General features: G+C 36.6%; 1 pseudogene; it reads right to left on the reverse strand.

The window, feature by feature from the left end:
- Nucleotides 1-5,146: 5,146 nt before the first annotated feature.
- LOC100023321 (deubiquitinase OTUD6B-like) lies at nt 5,147-5,896 on the reverse strand (annotated as a pseudogene).
- Nucleotides 5,897-9,982: the final 4,086 nt, after the last annotated feature.

A 9,982-nucleotide genomic window follows, 5' to 3' on the forward strand; every position in this document is an offset into this window, starting at 1 on the left:
CCAGGAGGAGCATTCCCGGGTCTATGCTGTTGTTCGTTTTGAATTTCGGTGCCCTAGGAGCATATAGCTTGAGATTGGTAAGGAAGGGTTTCCGGAGATCTGAACTTTAGCTTTCTCTAAGCTGCCCTCTTGACTGGAAGTCCCCAATATATGAGAATTCTAAAATAATATAGTTGTCACTGATTTAAAAATATTATAGCTCAAACCAAAATGACTTTTAGTAGCTTTATTTACAAAGAGGTGGAAAGAGTGAAAGTAGAAAATGAAAAAAGAGGGTACAGAACATGTGTAGCCCCACACTAATATTGCTCCAGTGCTTGGACCCAGTGTTCCACCCCATGACCTCCTCCAAGAGGGGAAGGCCTCTCCAGAACTAATCTCTCCAGAAGCCAGGAAAAGGAAGGTCAGCTACTCACTCATCCAAGAAATAGTCCAAGAGCCAAGGTCCCAAGTCAAAGTTGAGGTCCAAGTCCAAAGTCACCTCCAAGAGGCAGGTCACCATCCAAAGCTCCAAGTCCAAGATTCCAGCCAGAGCCTCAAGCTTAAAAAACCCCAACAGAAGAAGTTCAGTACTTTTTATAGTCCGTTCCTGTCCCTTCCCCTCTTCATAGGAGCAAGTCATAGCTTCCAAATTGCCTAGCACTGCCCAGGGGGTAAGTGTCTGTGGGATCCACCTCTCATATTTTGAGGGTGCAAACTCTTATTAAAGGACTCACACATTTCTGATTGATTGGGTTAAAAAGGTGGAGCTCTCCAAGAAAGTGACTTGTGAATTCTCTTACTTGATAACAAAGTGTTAAGAAGGGGTTTCTTAGATTGATTAACTTAAAATAGACAAAGAGAACAAAGAATTCCCTTTCACAAATGCTAGGATATAGTACCCTGAGAATGGAATTTCCAACTACTAAATAATGGAGTTAGTAAAATTCCAAGACAGTGAGATCTAATATATTAGCATACTTGTGTGTGACTTAAATTCTTCTAATCCTAATAGTGTCTGAAAGTACCATACTAGTACAAATAAAGGTCATGTTCCTAAAATTGGTTCTCTTTGAAAGGAAAAATATTTATAAGTATACATTTTTAAATGACACCAATAGGGAGCTACTGGGTAGCTCAGTGGATTGAGAGCCAGGCCTAGCAATGGGAGGTCCTAGGTTCAAATATGACCTCAGACACTTCCTAGCTGTGTGACCCTGGGCAGTCACTTGACCCCCATTGCCGAGCCCTTACCACTCTTCTGCCTTGGAGCCAATACATAGTATTGATTCTAAGGCAGAAGGTAAGGGTTTAAAAAATAAAGAAATAAAAATGACACCAATAGACTAATGGGGGTTAGGGGAGAGTAGTTGTAATATAGTCTATGATCAGACCAATATGCAAAACCTAATTGCATATGAGTTTTTCTTCCTTTTATGAAAGTGAATTAAAATTATTTTTAATTTTCTTTACAATAACCTCTTTGATAAAAATGGAGGCACACACAGTGTCACAAAATCTGGTTTGACCATCAGTAGCCTAATAAAAACACTTTTTTTTAGAATTTCATATATCTTCTTTAGTTTGGGTGCCATTAGCTTTCCTCTAGTAAATAGGATATCTATGTATTGTCACTCCTTAATTTTAGATGCAGCCTGAGCTTTGCCTTTTGGATATTCTTCCACTTGTCTAATTTCATACTCTCTGATTTTTGATCAGCACTAGAACTTTGCAATGACCTTGTAAGATATGCAAAACCAAATTCCTTCTGAAAGGAAGCTTAGCAAGGACCCACTCACTTGGCCAGAGAAGCTTGGCTTTTTTGGCTCACCCCACAGGGTTACTACTGCCTACAAACCATGAATGTATTCATTTCAGCCTTGGCTGCTGTTTTGCTCAGGATGCCCAAAACAGTGAGTCCACTCACAGGACAGAGAATTCCATTCGAGAGCCAAATTTGTGCCAGTACATGACTACTAGTCTGCAGCTAGTTTTGAATCTTCCCTTGTTTCCAGCTGGAGATTCCCTTTTCCACTGGAAGTCCCCAGCGACTCCAGAATGTCAATGCTTCAAACTATTTTCTCACCAACAATAGTTAAACCTGAGCTCCAAACAAAACTCAACAACAACAACAACAAAGAAAACAAAGAAAACAAAACAAAAAAACAACAGATGTTCAAGAGCTAAAGACCTTAGCAGTTCAAAAGATTCTTTAATAAATAAATCAGAGACAGTTGCTCTATGGAAGAACTACTAAATCACCGAGAATCTTGTTATTCTATAATCTGAATATAGCTATATTCTGAAGCTAAGTACACATAAAAATAAATTCCTACCCATTAATTCATGCTTTGGGGAGAATTGTGTATATTAGTATTTACTTTTTAATTTAAAATTCAATTAAAATTAAAAACCAAATCCAATTATAAGTAACCCAAATGGCAATGGAAGAATATAAGATGCAATTGTGGGAAAGAAATTTGCCCTTCCACCTCTCTGGGGTCACCCCTATGGACTACCTGCATACCTGGTGTGAGCCTGAACTTGACCTCAAGGTCAGGATTGTGTGAAGGAAATCATTGAATGAAATTGGGTCACAAGGATAGAATAGCAGCCAGGAAAAGGCAGCAACAGAGTCAAGAGATCACAAGACAATGTCCCCTGTACTGCCCCCTTGACTGTCCCCTATGTGACCCAGGCAAAATGGAAACCTATAATTGGCTCCTGAGCCATAATGTGTAAGGGTTGGTGGGTGAAGAAAAAGTCTGATAAACTGAAGCAAGAGTGGATTTCATTCTCTTCTCTTCTGTGTTTGTGGCTGGCTAGACTTCCCTGTGAGTGTGGCTAGGGGACCCTAATGTCAGCCACAGAATAGCAAGCTAAATGGAGCATCAAGTAATCTCTCTCTTTTTTTCCATCTTTTTTTCTTACTATTTTTTCCATTTGATTCATTCATCTTTTATTATTCTTTTGGCAAGCCTCAGATAATATGAGCAAAATTATATTGCTCACAATAATTAAACATATTCTTTTGCTTAATACAAGTTGTAAACATAATAAAGTGGATAAAATATTTGGACAAAGACATATTCCAGAACTCTGACATATCTCTTTTTTTGCTCCAAGTTAAGACAATGGAAACCCTTTGAAGCTCCAATTAGAACAGGTTTTATAGCATACAAAAACCTAAATTAGCATATTTTGCAATGAATCAATATCAGCCATTATTTAAACTTTTATTTCGGTAATACTTAAATGATGGTAAATAATGTTGAATCAGAATACAAAGTCTATAAAAGAAAAAAATTCCCAATAGAAATCTTCTTGTTCATGTCTACTTTTTAAAAATTCCATGAACAAAGACAATATTCAGCTCATGATGAAAATGATAGCTAACAAATGAAGAACTATTTTTAAATCTTTAGATTTGGATAACCTACTTTGCCTGACATGGATTATGATATCAAATTCATTTGAATATTTCTGCTTAAAAGTTACAGTGAGGGGGCAGCTGGGTAGCTCAGTTGGAGAGCCAGGCCTAAAGGTGGGAGGTCCTAGGTTCAAATCTGACCTCAGACACTTCCTAGCTGTGTGATCCTGGGCAAGTCACTTGACCCCCATTGCCTAGCCCTTACCGCTAGTATGCCTTGGAACCAATACACAGTATTGATTCCAAGACAGAAGGTAAAGGTTTAAAAAATAAATAAAATAAAATAAAAGTTATAGTGATTACTTTGAAAATAGGCTAAAAGCATTAATACTTTAGAATCCCATTCTTTTGTATATCTTCTTACCCAAAAGGCATTTAATTTAAATCATATAAACTTTAATTACCTACCCTAAAGTAGTCCTGTAAATTGGGCAAATATAGACAAAAATTATTAACCTGATTCTGAGAGTATATTTTTATTCCTTCTTCCAAAAAGCAAATATATCAGACAAAAGTTATTTGTACTTGCCTATGTGTAGAGCAAATGAGATTCATTTACATATAGGATTTAGGGAGCACCATCTAAAGTATGGACTCTTTTCTGTATGTTGCAATATGGGAAAATAGAGATTCATCTTTTACATCTGAACATATCGCTTATTATACAGCTATGGGTTCCCAGCCACACTTTATATTTTACCCATAGCTGAATTATAACCAATTCTCAAATGCTTAATTAATGGAAAGCTAGCATAATACAGTAAAATGTAACAAATAACTAGGGCTTTATTTTGAACAATAGAGACAAAAGTGATTTTAAAAAGTACAAAGCTTTAAAAAAATAGCAAAAATGGAAATGTGGACGTGAGCATGGTTAAATTCAGACATTTTGATCATGAGAACTAGTCTCCTCCTTGTTTTGTATAGGAGAAGAAAAATTGAAGCATTCAATATTTCTCTAAAGAATTAATCAAGTAGAGGCAGTTGGTAGCACAGAGGACAGAAGCCTGGCATTGGGAGGATCTGGGTTCAAATCTGACCTCAGAATACTAGCAATTTGACCCTGAACAAATCACTTAATTTCTTTTGCCTAGCCCTTGTCCTTCTGACTTAGAGTTGTTATTAAAACGAAAAGCAGTGTTGTAAAAAAAAAAAATTAACTAGGTAGAATGATGGGGTAGTAAGCAGATTTGAGAAAGAAAGCTATATTTTTTTAAGGAAAAGCAAACCAAACTGAGGAGTTACTAAGGAAAGTTAGGAAGTCAGCTGTGAGAGCAGCTGAATATTCAAAGGCAAAGGAAAAGAAAAAAACAGCATATAATCTGAATTTTTTAATATAATCCCAAATGTATAGTATTAATTCCAGCATCTAAACTGTTAAGAACAGCAATAAATATCTAATGAATTATGGTGCATAAATCTAAAAGCAAACTTGGGGAGGGATAGGAGACAACTCAGTAACTACATTTTTTTAAATGAAGTGTCATACTTTAGGCATAAATTGTTATGTTTCCTGGCCTTTCACCTTATCCACTTCTTTTAATAAAATGATTTGCACCTGCATAAATACTATGAGATTCTTTATTATTCAAGTATGCTCTTAGCAATACCTTAATCTTATAAAAATAACATTGTGGGAAAAAAATTCAGATCATTCTATCAGTAATACCAAGCAATAAGCATTCAAACTCATCTATAAGGAGCATCAGAATGCATGTTAAAGATTTGTTTGAATATTCAGTCTGCTTGTAATACTTCTATTGGTGTTTGTAAAATATGAGATTCAAGCTGACCTCCCCATGCAGCTGTGTTTACAATATCATCACAGTACTTTCCAGACTCTTCTGGAGTATATAGAAATCTCCTGTATTAGGATTTGTTAAGAACGGCAAGAAGTCCTCCACATGGTTTTGCATATATTCAGCAGTTTAACTTCTTAAGGGGTGGCAATCAGGAGGCATTTCTGTTCCTTGAGCTGGTCTTCAATAGCTCGGTGCATTGAGTGACCATCTGATGGAATCTTTCATCTCTAAATGTCTAGCTGCCAAAACGCGTGCAAGTTTCTGATTTTCTAGATGTCTGACTCCAGATAAGTTTTCAATTCCTGCTTCTGTTATCCTTCCTTCTCTTTCCTTCTCCAATGCAGCTTTCTTCTCCCACCTCTTCTGGGATTTTGATATCTGAGGTTGCTGATTCTCAATATCCAAGCATGCAATGTTAATGGCAACAGTCTATCTTATTCTTTGCATGTGAAGTCTGATTCAAATGCTCCAGTTCTCTGTGTTTCTCTTCCATTTCTCCTTCCGATTTAGCAACATCCTCAATCAATTGTTTCCTCCTCTTTTTGTCATTCTTGGAAACCTCATTTTTCATGCTTTGAATTTTGGCCTGCAATTCCTTCTTCTCCTTCTGATGCTGCTTCAACGGCTGCTCCTGCTCTTCTTCCTCTTCCTCTTCAGGGAGCTCCTCAGCAGTGACAGACTCCATTACTACTTCCTTACTACTTTTGATTTAATAAAATTATTAATTTTCGGTCAGTCTCATAATATTCCCTCTTATGACCAATATATTCATGACTGGCACATGAGAATCACTAAGAGACATGAGCAAGGGAGAGAAAAGGAGAGGAAATGGACAGATAGAAATACAAAAAATCAAAAGGAAAGCCTCTAATACAATGAGAGGATTTATGGGGGTAAATATGGAAAAGAATGGCATAGGATAAGAAGGCACAGAGAAGTTATGATTTACATCAGCCAAGAAAACCTATGTAAATGAAATCATGGAAAGGACAGGAAAAGAAGGAGAAAGAAGAAGGAAAAGGAGGAGGAGGAGGAGGAGGAGGAGAAGGAGAAGGAGGAGAAGGAGAAGAAGAACAAGAACAAGAAGAACAAGAACAAGAACAAGAAGAAAGAAGGAGGAGGAGGAGGAGGGGGAGGAGGAGAAGGAGGAGAAAGAAAGTACTTTACCTACTGGACTAACAACAAGCGTTTATTAAGCATTTACTATGTACCAATGCTTAGCACAATGTCTAGCAATAGTAAGCACTATCTATCTATAATATATATATATGTGTATATATATATATATATATATGTTTATTGTTGTTGAGTCACTTCTCAATTGTGTCCAACTCTTTATGACCCCATTTGGGGTTTTCTTGGCAAAGATACTAGAGTGGTTTGCCATTTCCTTTTCCATATTATTTTACAGTTGAGGAAAAGAGGCAAAGAAGGTTATGTGACTTGCCCAGGATGAAACAGGTAGTAAGTATCTGAGGCCAGATTTGAATACATAAAGATGAGTCTTCCTGACTCCAGGCCCATAATTCTATCAACTGTGCCAACTAGTTGCCAATGACTTGACTTTTGTTTTGCCATCAGACTTTGATGACTCTGGAAGAGAAAATGAGGCTAACTATTTTGTGCAGCTTTGACTCTCTTAAAATCCAATTTATGCACAATTCATGTCATTGGTCTTCTTTTAAACAAAGGATAAAGAACAACCAATGCCTCCAGTCAATTTTCCTGAAAATATATTTATATCTACTACCTGAGCACTTTATGTTTTGCCTTTGAGAAGATGGCATACATTAATTTACATGGTTAGGTCATGTCGTGACATCATTGGTCCTCTTCAAAAACAAAGGACAAATGATGTACCAGGTGCTGTGGTAAGTTCTGGGATACAGTACTAAAAAAGCTTATATTCTAATGGTCAGACAACATGTACAAAACATAAGTGTTTATATATAACATGAATAGAGAATAGATACCAAGCAACCTTAGAGGGAAAAGGACTTCAGCAGTACTGGGAAAGGCCTCTTTATAGGGAAAATGGCCCTTGAGCTCACGCTTGAAGGAAGTCAAGGACTCTATGAAGTGGGGATGAGAAGGGAGAGGATTTCAGTGACTGGGTACAGTCAGTGAAAAGGTACAGAGATCAGAGAGAGTATGGTTGAAATAGAAAGTAGTCCAGTATAGTCCAAGGAAACCTAAATGTAATAAGCCTGGATTTATAGGAAGTAGAAAGGTTGTGAAGACCTTGAAATACCAAACAAAGGAATTTCTGTTGAATCCTGGAAATAATAGGAAGCCACTACAAATGATTGAGAAGCAGGTATTATGTAGTCAGATTTTTACTTTAAGAAAATTGCTTGGGCAACTCAAGTGAGAACAGAATGAAGTGAGGAGAGACTTGAAAAGGGAGACAAATATTGCTGGAATAGTTTAGCTATTTAAACTGAGAGATAGTTCTAGAATTTGAGCTTCTCATTAGTATGCAAGATTCTTGAGAGCAGGTACCACATTTTTTACTGGTGATTTCAAAGAACCTCAGTTATTTGTTGTTGTTGTTCAGTCATTTCAGTACTATCTGATTTTTCACGACCCCATTTGGGCTTTTCATGGGAAAGATACTGGAGATATTTGCCATTTCCTTCTCTAGCTCATTTTACAGATAAGGAAACGGAGGCAAATAGGGTTTGTGACTTGTGACCCACATTGCTAGTGACCGAGGCCAGATATGAACTCAGGAAGATGAGTCTTCTTAACCTTGGATCTGGCACTTTATCTCCTATGCCACCAAGCTGCCTTCCTACTCTGGTACCACATTTTAATATTCTTAAAGGTTATGCAATCTCGGAAATGCAGCCAAACTGGAAAACCTACAATATCAGTCCTACTGAGCAACTAACTATATATTAATAATGAATATGGAAAGTCTTAAAAATGATGTAAACAGAACCATAAAACAATATGCAACATCTACAATACTACTGGAAAGAATAAGAACAAAATAAAAAATAATATATGTGATGTTATAATGACCAAGCTTAATTCCCCAAAAGATATATAAAAAGACATCTCTCCCTCCTTCCTTTTCAGTAGTGGGGGTTCATAGGTGTGGAATATTACATATAACATCAGAATTTTTGATTTTTTAATTAATTTTAATGACATTTTTCTTCCTCTTTTTTATTCTTTATTATAAAGGATAAGGAAGGAGGAGGGAAAAGGATACAGTGAGATATGTAGAGAATATGAAAGGAAAAACTATCAGTAAAAACCTATTTACAAACAAAGAAATTCATTGACAGAGAAGAAGCAAGGAAAGGAATTTTTAGGGGAGAGAGAGAGAGAGAGAAAGAGAGAGAGAGAGAGAGAGAGAAGAGAAAGAGAGAGAGAGAGAGAGAGAGAGAGAGAGAGAGAGAGAGAGAGAGAGAGAGAGAGAGAGAGAGAGATTGAGAGAGAGAGAGAGAGAATCATGCTTCTTGTCAGCAGAGGGAGTACTTACACCAAGAAAATTATAGTTCCTTAAAGTTTGGGTGTATTTGGGCTATACTATATCTTTTTCACTCTAAGGGGGAAATTTTTTTTTAACATAATAACATTCAGCACCAATTTTTAATCAAATCATTTGTAACATATTAATTTATAGGAAAGAAGTCATTGTGTAATAGTGAATAGAATTATAGTGGAGACAGGAAGACTCGACTTCTCAGTACTTCTAGGCATCTCTCTAAGACTGTTAGAGAACCCATATCAATCTGTATCAGTAAAGGGAGTTTTCTCACTAGGAACTCTCCACATCATAGTCCTGGTTTTCCCCTCCTCCTCTAAATTGAGAAAGTAACACCTTGAAATTGCATCTGACTTTCCATTACTTACAACATGTATTTTGATCTTTTAACTCAATTCAATTCAACATTCATTCATTTCCTTGGCACTTAACTAGGGGAAAATTATAAATAAGCCAAGTAAGAAGGGTATTGAAAAGATTGTTAAGGGTCAAATGTTGTAGAGTGATCAAGGAGGCTGATATCTTGTGGAAAATCCCTGGACTTATTAGCAATTAGAGTTGCCAAAATGAAAAAATGATGTTATCTGGGCCCTGAATGAACTTAAAATTAATCAATATGTTCACATAAGTAAAATGCAAAGTAGAACTTGAAAAAGAGAGTATTTAGTTATCTAGTCATTCCAATCCTGTCCAACTCTTTGTGACCCCATTTGAGATTTTTTTGGCAAAGATACTGGAGTAGTTTGTCATTTCCTTTTCCAGCTCATTTTAAAGATGAAGATCAAAAACAAACAAGGTTAAGTGACTTGCCCAGGATCACATAGGTAACAATTAGCTGACACCAGATTTGAACTCAGGAAGATGAGGCTTCCTGACTCCAGGTATAGTAGAGTGCTGCCCAGAAGTGATTAGACTGGATATTATAATGATAATGAGGAGGGAAAGCTCACTTTGAACTCAGTGGTAAGGGGACAATAGTGATCAGGAAAGACTTTCTGAAGAGAAAACACTTGTCCTGAACCTTACAGATAAAGTAGTAGAGGGAGTATATTCCTGACATAGGTGCTGGCACATAAGTGGATAGAAACACAAGAGGTCAGGAAAAGATCAGAGAGAACAATGAATAGTTCAATTTGCCAGGAACATAGGGTTCATGAGGGATCCTACAATATGATGATGCTGGAAAGACACATTAGAAATCTTTTGTTGGAGGCCTTTAAATCACAGGTTAAATTGATATTTTATGTATTAGCCAATAAGGAGCAATGAAAT

Source organism: Monodelphis domestica, chromosome 2 (assembly GCF_027887165.1).
Source record: "Monodelphis domestica isolate mMonDom1 chromosome 2, mMonDom1.pri, whole genome shotgun sequence".
Lineage (NCBI taxonomy): Eukaryota > Metazoa > Chordata > Mammalia > Didelphimorphia > Didelphidae > Monodelphis > Monodelphis domestica.